We start from the raw sequence: 12,738 nt of genomic DNA on the forward strand, positions 1-12,738 counted from the left end.
TGGAAAAAAAAATAAACGTGTAATTAAATTTTGCAGGTGCAACAATCCTGCTACCACGAACCATGGAGGAAATCTGTGAAATTATCCCGAGCAATTTTCTCCAGTGTAACTTGGAAATTAGCCCACCTGGAGACATAAACCCACAATTTCCTCTGCCATTGTCTTATCACATCCATCTTGTCTTAAATGCTGAGACTCCTGTTGCAGAAAGAAACAGGTTTGAACACCCGAATCTCAGCAATAGAGTAGAATATTTCAGAAGTTTGAATTCCAGACCCATTGACTTTCACGGTGGCTTTAAAAGACCATAAAAACCAACCGAAAGTACTGCAGGGCATAAACTAACCTGCCAGCAAAGCATCGCCGAGTCGTGGCAACTCGGATACGCGTGCAGACTTGAAAATGCAGAGCGCCGCGCCAAAGCCTGCGTTCCTGGGAAACCACATGCAGCGTCTCCCAAGAACGTGGTGTGCGTGCGGGCAGGGTTCGGGAAACAAAGCTACTTCACGCCAGAGACTGCGACCCCCTGGACAGGACCGTTTCTAACTTTCCTCTCTCTGTCTCTCCAGGGGTGGAGGGAGGGGCATGATCCAGACACCAGAACAAAGACAGCCAGGTCAGAAATGGTGTGGTCTGTTTCTGCAAGTCACGGTCGTTGTGACCTGGGGAAATGGCTTAGTCTCTAGCTTGCCAGCTAGAAAGGGAAAGCCTTTATTTGCTCAAGTGCTTTGGGACCTTCAAAGGAAGGCTCTGAACTATTATTCAAATATTTGTACATCATTCAGGTTGTGCTCTTCATACTTCATTATGCTCCCCCAAACTTCTCAGGGAATTTGGATCACTCAGAAACTTTAGCATGCTATCGTCCCTTCCTCATCCTGCCCTCCCTAAAGCCTCATTGAAAGCACTGAGCTTTTGATTATTTGGAGCTTCTGAAACAGAGCCAAGGATGAGGCTTTAAGTGTCAGCCACGAAGATATTCGGTGTTACTTTGCTATTAGCATGGCTTGCTTGCTTTTTTACTTCATATAAATACTTACACATTCCAGACACATGGACGTGTAAGTAAATACATATATTCACAGAAGGATACACCTCATACATGCCTTGGCACTCCTGTGTCTATACTCCTTGTGGATAGCATCGCCTCCAGGAAGCTTTGCTAACACTGCTCCATCCGCTTCAGTAGGAGTAGATGTCCCTTTATAGCCCTCTCCAGGTTCTTATGCATACATCTGTCACAGCACTTTTCACCATGTCGCGTAATTGTGTGTTATTGTTTGTTGTACCATTTGACTACGAATTCTTTGAAGACAAAAATTGTATTGTTTTTTTTTTTTTTTTTTTTTTTTTTCATTTATCCAACAGATTTATTATTATTCTTTTAACACAAACTATACGAAGCATGTACATGGGACTAGGGTTAAACATAGTGAAAAAGGCATTTAACCCTCTTTAGTAATGTCTGAGATATCCAGAGGACCTGGGAATAGTTACAGATACTCTTCACGTCTTCCTTAGAGCATATGTAAACTGAGTCACAGAAATGGTCCTAAACATGCTATAGTTGCCCAAGGTAAATATGCAAACTACTATTGGTTATATTTTCTGTGGTCTTATGTGACTGTATTTAAAGAAATGAACAAAATCCTCTGTCATGTCGATTACATGAATAAGTACTGAGTAAGAGTTTATTGTATAAGTAAATCAATAATCAAATGTTTTTATGAAATGATCACAGTTAAGTTCACTACCGCAGAAGTTAAAATAGAACTGAGTAGCTGCAACTCCTAGCTATTGTTTGTCAAACACAGGAAAAATCCCAGTTTGGGGTATTTTACAGACTTTAGGCTTTTTAGACTTGAGAGGTAACTTCACTGTCAAAGGCTGCAACTGAAGAGCCAGCAGGAAAATTTCCACACTGACCAAACAATGATAGTTGTCCTGTTACCCCCTGTAAAATTTATCATGATGTTGGCTGTTGGCAGGGGCTACAGATGAGATTGGGAAGCATTGCTGTCAACAGCAAAAGTACTTTAATATTTATGCTTTTGGCCTCAAATGAAATTTATATGGCTAACTAAAAAATAATTTATATTTACCTTAACAAAGTATTGATTTATGCTTTGTTTGGCACTCTCAATATCTGTATTCCTTCAATCTTGAAATGTTTTTAGGTGGTTCTTGTGGTGTAATAGAAAAAAATAAATCGCAGCACTGCCACATATGACAAGTTATTTAACCTCTTTAGCTTCCTATTGTATTGTTTATCGCTGTTTCTCCTGTGATTAGTACAATGTATATAGCACATGGTAGGAATTCAGTATATGTTTCTTAAATGGATGAATGGATCCATCATCCATATTCTACTCCCTTGCTGAGATTTGGGTGCTCAAACCTGTTCCATTCATCCATTTAACACACATATACTGAACTCCTATCAAATAAAATGTATAAAAATACATTTTAATGTATTTTTGCCAGTCTCTTGGCTTCCCTTAATTTATTAATCTTTGCAAGTTGCTTTTAAGCTTTCAAGAGTTATACATGCTCCTAGTAGTCATTTCAAACGATTCAGAAGTACATACAGAGGGGAAAAAATGAATCTGTTTTCATCGTTCCTCATCAATCCCACCCCCTTCCTCCAGAGGAAAGCACTGTTAAAGCCTTTCTTCACATTTATAAACACAAATTTAAATATACCAACAAAAATATTTTTTAAAACAAGGTTATATTTTAGGATTTGTTCTGTCTTGACATTTCTACTTAATATATAACACATCTTATTATTTTGTATATATAGGCTCAGAATATTTATTAATCAGGTATTCATCTATGTATTTATTATTAAAATGTTCAATGCACTTTTTAAAAAAAAATTTAACAGTGCAGAAGGTATAAAATGAAGAGTGAAACTGCCTTTGTCCATTACCACTGTTTATTCCATATTGCAGCGGTAAACACTTTGTAACCATGCCTAGTTTTAGTACTTTTGGTGGTTATCCCTGCAACTACGAATCGTTTCTTGATTTCTCAGCATTAGATAGTATCTATCAACTCCTTGATAAGTTGAAGAATTTAGTGGTTTATGTTTAGTTATTTTAGTGGTTACATTAATAACCTTATATAAAATACTAAAATTCCATCTTGCCCCATCAACCTTACTCAGAAAATACTGGTACCCTGCTGTGTGCTTTGTGGATGTTAGAACACCTACACTCTCCTTCCATTTCTTCAAACTTCTCTCAGCTTCACCATCCATCACTGTCAAGGTTTATGATATTTACATCTGGGCTTTAGTAGTTTCCATTTATTCTGTCCAATGTCTCTGCTTTTGGCTAGAAATTTTTTGAAATTTCTTATCTGCTAATGACACCTCCCTTGTTAATGTTGTTACCAATCAATTCTTTTCAGGGTATCTTTGTTATCATCTTGATGGGGCTTAGGGAGGTAGTAGAGCTAAATACAGGCGCTTATTGTGACATCTTGAACAGGGTTCTCCTTTTCTTTTCAATGTGATTATTTCTTTCGGATAAATTCATGAGCATTTCTTAATTTTTTTTTTTAGACTTCTTAGACAAATTTTTGCTCTGTCATCCAGGCTGAAATGCAGTGGCTCAATCATAGCTCACTGTAACCTTGAACTCCTGAGCTCAAGGATCCTACCTCCTCAGCCTGCTGAATGGCTAGGACTACGGGAGTCCAACACCATGCCTGGCTAATAGTTTTTAGATTTTTTTTTTTTTTTTTTTTTTTTTTTTTTGTAGAGATGAGGTTTTGCTATGTCGTCCAAACTGGTCTTGGACACCAGACCTCAAGTGATCCTCCTGCCTGAGCCTCCCAAAGTGCTGGAATTACAAGCATGAACCAGCATGTGTGGCTGAACATTTCTTAATTCTGATCACCCGTAAATACAATGGTGTCTGTGATCTGAATTGTGTTGGAAATAATTTAGGGATTTGGCAAGAAGTCAATGAAGATGATTATTTCTGGGCCATCACTGTAACTCACTGTAGTATTTTTCTATTTGCCCCATCTCCACCTTGCTTTTCTTTTTTCTTTTCTTTTCTTTCTTTTTTTTTTTTTTTGACAGAGTCTTGCTCTGTTGCCCAGGATGGAGTGCAGTGCTCCGATCTCGGCTTACTGCAACCTCAGCTTCCTGGGTTCAAGCGATCTCCTGCCTCAGCCTCTTGAGTAGCTGGGACCACAGACATGTACCACCACACCAGGCTAATTCCACCTTTTATCTTAGTAAGCAGTAATATCAATGTCCTTCTATAAATATTTTTGCTCTTCTATAAATCACTTTTACAAATGTTGGTAGTATATTGTTGTTTATAAAAGAACTGAACCGCCTTTAATGAAAACATATTTACACTAAAATTAAAACTCTATCAAGGATTTGAAATTGCTTGTGTCATAAACTATTGTTAGTGTTTGCTCCTATTTATATTCCCAAGTGCAGAGTAAGCTGCTTGAAGAATTATAAAGAACTTCCAAGGTTGCATCTTACTCATTTTTTTAATACAATTGTACCTAGCAAAGTACATGCCATGTAGTTGGTGTTCCATTAGTTTTGCTGAACTCAACTGAACCAACCTTGGCCATACCTGTGGATTCTCCATTGCAGACTCTGGGCTCTAACCCATGGGAATAGTATGGTTTTACACATTTCTTCCCTAGGTGACTGTATGAAGGAGCCCTTGACATGCCTGAGAAACTCCCTTTTAATCATAATTACATATGACTTCTCTTCCCCTCCTGTATGCCAATATTAAATGAACCAGGGAAACTGATTTCAATTACAGTGGATGCCTTACCCCTTCCAGTTGATCAAATTACACATCCACACTTCTGTAGAGGTTATCCAGTGTAATTCTTAGTACTGGGGAGCATGAACAGGGTACCAATTACTTAAGAAATGCTCATTAGGAATTAGAAAGCAAACATAATTACCACATGCCAGTTGCATAGGAAATAGGAAGGCTTCTCAACAAAGCCAGGCTTATTTTATGTATCCCATATAGTTCCTACAGGATGTGTTTTTACCTGTTTTGTTTTTTTTTTCAGTCCGTCAAATACTGGATGCATATACAAGTTGAAGACTTAACAAGTAGGAAATGTACAGACTGCAAACTCCTTATTTGTCTCACTCCACTATACCTCCAGCACCTAGCTGGGCACACAGTCAGTGCTCTAAACGTATTTATTGGATCTTTTTAATATCTCCAGTAGAAAATAAGTTAATTTTATACAGTGTGAGCTTTTTCTCACCCTCACACACACACACAAAGCATCCAAAGTTTTGAATGTCCGGTTGGTGTCCAATTAGTGTTGGACACACTTGGCAATCAGAACATATTTGGTGATTGGTTAATTGCTTTATTTTATGCATGACCTAAGAACTAACTAAATTAAATAACAATTTTGCAGGTGACCACAGAGAAAACAGAAGTTGTAGATTTTTTCAATAATTGTCATCTGGTGAGTTCCACCTGATTTAGATAAAGTTAGGGTTTTCTGTACTGCTTCCCCTAAGAGGCTTAATTTCCTTCTTATAATTTAGCTGTGGTCTCTTAAAATATAAGTGTAACATAGAAATAGTTTGTGGAAAAAGTCAGATTTTCCATAAATTACATGCAAAACCCAGAAGTTATTTCCCATCATCAAATTTTCATATTTTTATTTCTTGTTAGCATGCAGAAATATTTAATAATGATGAAATCGTCCATAAATGGCCAAGCCACAGCCTGGGAACAATAAGTGGCACTTAAAAAGCTTGTTTTTGACTCCAGCTGGAAGGGGAAAACTGAAGCCATTTCTTCAGCTGGGCACCCTCTCTTCGTGCTTAGGCCTCCCACACATTGGAAGGAGCCCCGTTTATCCTTTGAGTCACAAAGGAAGTATAGGATGATGAAACTGCGAGCTACCCCCATTTTTGCCTCATCTCTATCTACTTAGCTGTGTGGAGAAGTTGGCCAATGGTAACCTAGTCCTTGTGGATTCTCTCAGAAGCAGGTAAGTTCCATTTTTAGTAAGGCTTTCCATGTTTCTGAGAGTTCAGGTTCCACCAGCTCAAAGCCAAGTGGGTGACTTAGAGAGGTGATTCACTGAGTCAACAAACATCTATTGAGCACCCACCCTGTGCCAAGCCCCATTCCAGGCTCTTGGTCTAGGCAGTGAATAAGGCAAAGTTCCTGCTTGCTTCTGGCCGGGGAGACAAACAAGAATCACGCGAATGCATAATATGATGTCAGGTGTCCTGAGTGCAGTGACAACAAGGACAGTAGGGTCCGGGGATACTGAGTAATAGGTGGAAGGTGCTGTGCAGTGGTGGGCGTGGTTTGCATCTAGTAAGGGAACTTAGGATACCCAGGGTGATATAGGAGCTCAGTGTGGTTCCCTGTTGAACCTAGCACCTTTATCATTCAGTCAGATCTAAATTCTGATAAGGACAGGGCACACTCTGTTCACCAACATAGCTAGGCAAGCAGCAGCTGAGAGCACACTCTCAGCCTGCCTTGGTGTGGAGTCCAAGGATGTGATTTATTATTAATATTGTTATCACCTCTGTCGGCCTTGGCAATGAAGTTCCCATTGTTTCTAAATATGATTCTCAAAGAAGCCACAGAAACTCACATACCAGAGGACACTGGGGAGGGAGTGTGGCAAAATGGCTTAGAGCTGGGGTCAGCGTACCATGGCCTGCAGCTAATCCAGCCCACTATCTATTTTTATAGGGCCCATGGGCTAAGGATGTATTGTATTTTACATTTTTTAATGGGTGGCCAAAAATGCATAAATAAACAGATAAATCAATAGAATACTTTGTGACAAGAAAATTTTATAAAATTCAAATTTTAGTGTTCATACATAAAGTTTTACTGGAACACACCCATGCTCATTTTGAACATGTTGTCTTGGCTGTGTTTGTGCTGAAATAGCAGAGTTAATAGTGGTGATGAGATTGTATGGTCCACACAGCCTAAACTATTTACGATTTGGTCCCATAAGACAAAGTCTGTTGGTCCTGGCTAATAGTATGGCTTGTATTCAGCAAGGAACTGGGTATAACATTTTGGTATGTGTTGGAAAAAGAATACTATACAAATATGAAAAAGAATTAGATTTCCATGTGGGTGATGTCTATGATATGTTAAGTAAAACAAACAAAAACAATTTGAGTGTGATACATCTGACTTCTCTAAATATTCCACTGGGATGTCAGTTCCATAAGTGCAGCCCTGTGTCTGTTTGGTACATGTTTTTGTTTTTAGAGATGGGGTCTCATTCCGTTTCCATGGCTCACTATAGCCTCAACCTTCCAGGCTCAAGCAATCCTCCCACCTCAGCCTCCATAGTATCACTAGGAAGCTGGGACTATAGGCACACGCCATCATGCCTGGCTAATTTTTAAATCTTTTAGATAGATGAGATGGCACTGTGTTGCCCAGGCTGATCTCAAACTTCTGGACTCAAGAGATCCTCCCGCCTCAGCCTCCCAAAGTGCTAGGATTACAGGCATGAGCCACCATGCCTGGGCTTTGTTCACTGTTATATCCCCAGTACCTAAAACCTTGTGTCCCCTGGTACACTCTCAATAAGTATTCGTTGAGCTGGGCACAGTGGTACATACCTGTAGTCCCAGCTACTGGGGAAGCTGAGGCAGGAGGATTTCTTGGGTGCAGGAGTTCAAGGCCAGCAAGACCTCATCTCTAGATAAATAAATACACACATATTTGTTGAATGAATGAATGAATACAACACAACACCTAGGGAGCTATATAAAATATATATGAAATTTGGTTTCATAAAAATTTAAAAGATAAAAATATATATTTTTTACATGGCCAAAACCATCATAAGTAAACTTAGTCATGATAAACTTCAAGAAATCACCAAGGGCCTATTACTTAATGAACTCCTACAAATCAATAAGATCAACAACCCAATAGGAAAGTATGCAAATAGGGCTGGGCATGCTGCCTCATGCCTGTAATCCCAGCACTTTGGAACGCTGAGGTGGGTAGGTCGCGAGAGCTCAAGAGTTCGAGATCAGCCTGGGTAACATGGTGAAACCCTGTCTCTACCAAAAAAAAACAATTAGTGGGGCATGTTGGTGCGTGCCTGTGGTCTCAGCTTCTCTGAGGCTGAGGTGGGAGGATCACTTGAGCCTGGGAGGTGGAGGTTACAGGTGAGCCAAGACCATGCCACTGCACTCCAACCAGGGTGACAGAGTGAGACCTCGTCTAAAAAAAAAAAAAAAAAAAGTCAGCAAATAATAACAGGCAATTTATAGAAAGTCACTGCAAATGGCTCCTTAAACCTATTTAAACATGACCAAGTTCACTCATAAGACAAAAGCAAATTAAACGAAATGAGTTACTGTTTTTCCACCTCTCAGCTAATGAGAACACATTGTACTAGTGGAATTGTAAATTAGCAGAACTTTGTAGGGAGTACAGTTTGACAATATGTAACCAAAATTTAAAGTGCATATACCCTTTGATCTAATGATTCTAATTTCAGAAAGTTATCCTATAGAAATATTCACGTTCGAAATGACACAATTGCATGGTTATTTATTGAGACATTGCTTACAATCCCAAAATATGGAAAATAATTTAAATGTCCATCAATAGGTGAAATAAATTAATGTGCAGCCTGCAAGATACCACGCACCTCTAGAAAAGAAAGAGGCAGCTTTTCATGTATAGATGTGGAAGGATCTCCAACATATGTTAAGTATGAAAAAGTAGAATGAGCATGTATAGAATAATACCATTTGGTTTTTTTTAAAAAAAGATTTATATGGAGTTCTTTGCATAGACTATCTTTAGAAAAAATACAGAAGAAACTGGTTAACTTTTACAAATAAAATTAATATTGAAATATGAACTTATGAATTCTATTTAGAGAAAAAATGAGTATACATAGAAAAATCTGAAAGAATATAAACAAAACACATTACAGGGAATTTTCACTTTTAAGTTATATATTTCTGTACTGTCTAATAGTAGATAGATGGTAATTTTTAAAAAATATGATGGAGATAAAAGAGAGCAAAAGTAGGCCAGGTGCAGTGGCTCACATCTGTAATTCCAGCACTTTGGGAGGCCAAAGCAGGTGGATCACCTGAGGTCAGGAGTTCAAGACCAGCCTGGACAACATGGTGAAACCCTGTCTCTACTAAAAATACAAAAATTAGCTAGATGTGTTGGCGGTTGCCTGTAATCCCAGCTACTCAGGAGGCTGAGGCAGGAGAATCACTTGAACCCAGGAGGTGAAGGTTGCAGTGAGCTGAGATTGCGCCATTGCCCTCCAAACTGGGTAACAGAGCAAGACTTCATCTCAAAAAAAAAAAAAAAAAAAAAAAAAAAAAAAAAGAAAAAGAAAAAAAGAAAGGACCAAAAGTGAGCATGAGCTTTCATTCAGAGATGTGGGTAATAGGACTTACTATGACAGCTACTAAAACTACCAAATCATCTAACAAATGTAATCTGGCTTCATGTGTGACATTATTCTATGCAAATGGTACTCTCTGATGTACTCTGTTTCACCTTATAGGAATTCAAAAGCACTTGGCCATATATAAGTTCCATTAAAGTGGATAAAAGTTTATTTCATCTGATGCTGCTATCATCTAAATCTTTAGCACAACGAAAATACAACGAGTTCACTAATGAGTTATTTCAGCTATCATTTTGATTACATATATTAACCGGTGTTTTAGGAAATTTAAAAATATCCTTTCTGTTTAAGAAAAGTTGTCTAACTTCTTTCTCCATCTATCAAAATACAAAAGTGGTTCCTAAGGACGCTGGAGGAAGACTATGACACTCTCAGTAATGGTAGCTGTTTTCTTAAGCACAGGACAGCCACCCAGCTTCCCTGTAAATGAATTCCAGGCACTTCTTGATTTTGAGTTGGGTCTGTTGTTTTGCGTCCTCAAGTTAACATCACTCCATAGATCGAGACATAAATCCTATATAGTAGCCTGTCTTTGTATTTTCCAGAATCCAGTTGGGTTTGGTGCCAGCCCAGAAGGTTTTGTGTATTTGAAGTCATTTCTTATATGAAAGACCAGGGTTCTGAGGCAATATTGGGATTGGAGTGAGGGCTTTGAGGGCTCATCAGGTGTCCTGGCAATACCCGGAACAGATATTTCTTGGCGTGGATCCACCTGTGTTATCCAAGAGTAGCCACTGGCCATAAAATGTGGCAAGACAAATTGAGATGTGCTGCAAGAATAAAATACAGACTGGATTTTGAAGATTGGGGGAATAAAAGGTAAAATATCTCACTAACAATGTTTTATATTGACTAAATGTTGAAAATAATTTTGTGATGTATTGGGTTGAACAAAATATATTAATAAAATTAATTTCATCTGTTTCTTTTAACTTTTTTATGTGATTACTAGAAAATTTAAAACTACATATGTAATTTGCATTACATTTTTGTTAGTGCTAAGTTAGGGGGTTTCCTATTCATTAGTTCTTTCAGTCATTCATTCAACAACTATTTATGAGGAGATTACTATGTGTCAGGCATTGAGCTGGGTCCAGGAGGTATCATGACAAATGAGACACAGTCCCTGCCTTTAAGGGCCTTTCATTTTAGTGCAAGAGGAATATGAGAAGTGCCGAGACAGGTATTCTCAGGGTGTTTTGTGAGTACCTAGGAGGGGGCTCCCGACCGCACTGGCTGTGTAGGGTGTGATGATGGAGGCTGAGGCAAGAAAGGGTTCCTAGAGTAGGTGAAGTATAAACTGAGTGCTGAAAATTGGCAGGAGTTAACCAGATCAGGAGAAAAAGGGATACAAGAGGAAAGTGTTGCAGGCATGGATAACGGCATGTATAAGACTGGGAGGCAGAGAGACGGCAGCTCCCTGTAGGAGGAGCACGTAGTCCTGCTGGAGTGTGGGAGTGAACTGAGGGACTGTGGGGGTGAAAGGCAGGTCTAGATTGCAAGGAGCCCTCCTTCTAGGTGTTTCCTGCTTCTGACTTTGGGTGACGCCTCATGAGCATTCCAGGCCACCCTTGCCCTGGTCTGATGCTGCCTCCCGATACCAGGCTGGAGGTTGCTTTTGGGAGCCAAAGAGAAAAGTGAACTTAACTGGACCCCTAACTGCCCCACCTGTGTAGCCAGAACCTCCATCTGTTGGGAAGGTACATTCCTTGTACATTTTGGCCACCGGCATACTTTTGGCAACCAATGCCTTTTAACAAACACATTTTCAATTATGGTAAGATCATTATCTATCCATATTGGTAATATACTTAAGGCCTAAATTAGTTATCATCCAAATGGAATTCTCTACCTGTACAAAGAATTCAGTGTTTGACTAAGGCATTGCAATACATTCTAGAGTCAGAAGTTTTTGTTCAACTATTTAATGAGTGACTTTAAACAAGTTAATTAACATGCAGGGGCCTCTGTTCATTTTTTAATGAGAGGTTTCAACTCAGTGATCTCTAGTTTTCTTTTAGTTTTAACTTTCACAGAGTCTGGTAAATGGTGTGCACACTAATAAAGAATTATCTAACTAGGAAAAGACCAGGTACAATACCAAGAAGGCAAAAATGGGATTTCATTCAGTTTAATGGTCCAAGTCAGAGAACTAATTATATATTTTGCAATTATTATTCAAAGTATCATATTTTATTGAATTATGCTGTGTGACACATCTAATTTAAAAAAAGACAAAATTGGCAAAATGAGAACAATAAGCACCCTTTGGACAGATTTTCCCTGGTAGTAATTTTTAAATCTCCCAAATATGATTAACTATAGTCGAACTTAAAAAGTACAGGTATGCTTGGGCAACATAGTGAGACCTTGTCTCTATTAAAACAAAACAAAGCAGATTAGCTGGGCATGGTGGTGCATTCCTATAGTCCTAGCTACTTGGCAGGCTTGAACCCAGGAGTTCAAGGCTGCAGTGAGCTAGGATTGGGCCTCTGTACTCCAGCCTGGGCCACAGAGGAAGACGCTGTCTTTTAAAAAACAAAACAAAACAAGCAGTCTCTTCAATACAATTCAATTGTTTTATTGTATTTCACTTTATAGCAATTCAAAGGTACTGCATTTTTTACAAATTAAAGGTCTGTGGCAACACTACATCTAGCAAATCGATCAGCACCATTTTCCCAACAGCATGTGCTCACTTTGTATCTTTGTGTCGTGTTTTGGTAATTCTCATAATTCTTCAAACTTTTTATTATTATTATATCTGTAATGGTGATCTGTGATCAATGACTTGATATTACTATTGCAATTGTTTTGAGGTGCCATGAACTGCACCCATATAAGACAGTGAACTTAATCAATAAGCGTTGCATGTGTTCTGACTGCTCCACCAACCAGCTGTTCCTCAGTCTCCCTCCCTCTCCTCAGGCCTCCTATTCCCTGAAACACAACAATATTGAAATTAGGCCAACTAATAACCCTACAATGGTCTCTAAGTGTTCAAGTAAAAGGAAGCATCGCATGTCTAAATAAAAAACTAGAAATGATGAAGCTTAGTGAGGAAGGCATGTTGATGGTCGAACTAGGTGGAAAGCTAAGCCTTTTGCACAAGTTTTCTAAGTTGTGAATGCAAAGGAAAATATTTTGAAGAAAATTAAAAGTGCTACTCCAGTGAACACACAAATAACAAGAAAGCAAAACAGCCTTATTGCTGATATTGAGAAAGTTTGAGTGGTCTGGATGGAAGATCAAACCAGCCACAACATT

General features: G+C 38.7%; 1 protein-coding gene across 2 annotated transcripts in view; it reads right to left on the minus strand.

The window, feature by feature from the left end:
- The window catches only part of KCTD1 (potassium channel tetramerization domain containing 1), a 205,605-nt gene that overhangs the window by 120,702 nt on the left and 72,165 nt on the right, over positions 1-12,738 (minus strand). The window contains exon 1 of one of the 2 annotated variants that reach the window (XM_054537752.2): positions 7,637-7,656. The exons of the other annotated variant lie outside the window; for it this stretch is intronic. The gene's annotated coding sequence lies outside the window, so the exon portion shown is untranslated. Of the gene's footprint in view, positions 1-7,636; positions 7,657-12,738 lie in introns of those variants that run through there. 2 annotated transcript variants of the gene reach the window in all.

Source organism: Pongo abelii, chromosome 17, assembly GCF_028885655.2.
Source record: "Pongo abelii isolate AG06213 chromosome 17, NHGRI_mPonAbe1-v2.0_pri, whole genome shotgun sequence".
NCBI classification, from domain to species: Eukaryota; Metazoa; Chordata; class Mammalia; order Primates; family Hominidae; genus Pongo; species Pongo abelii.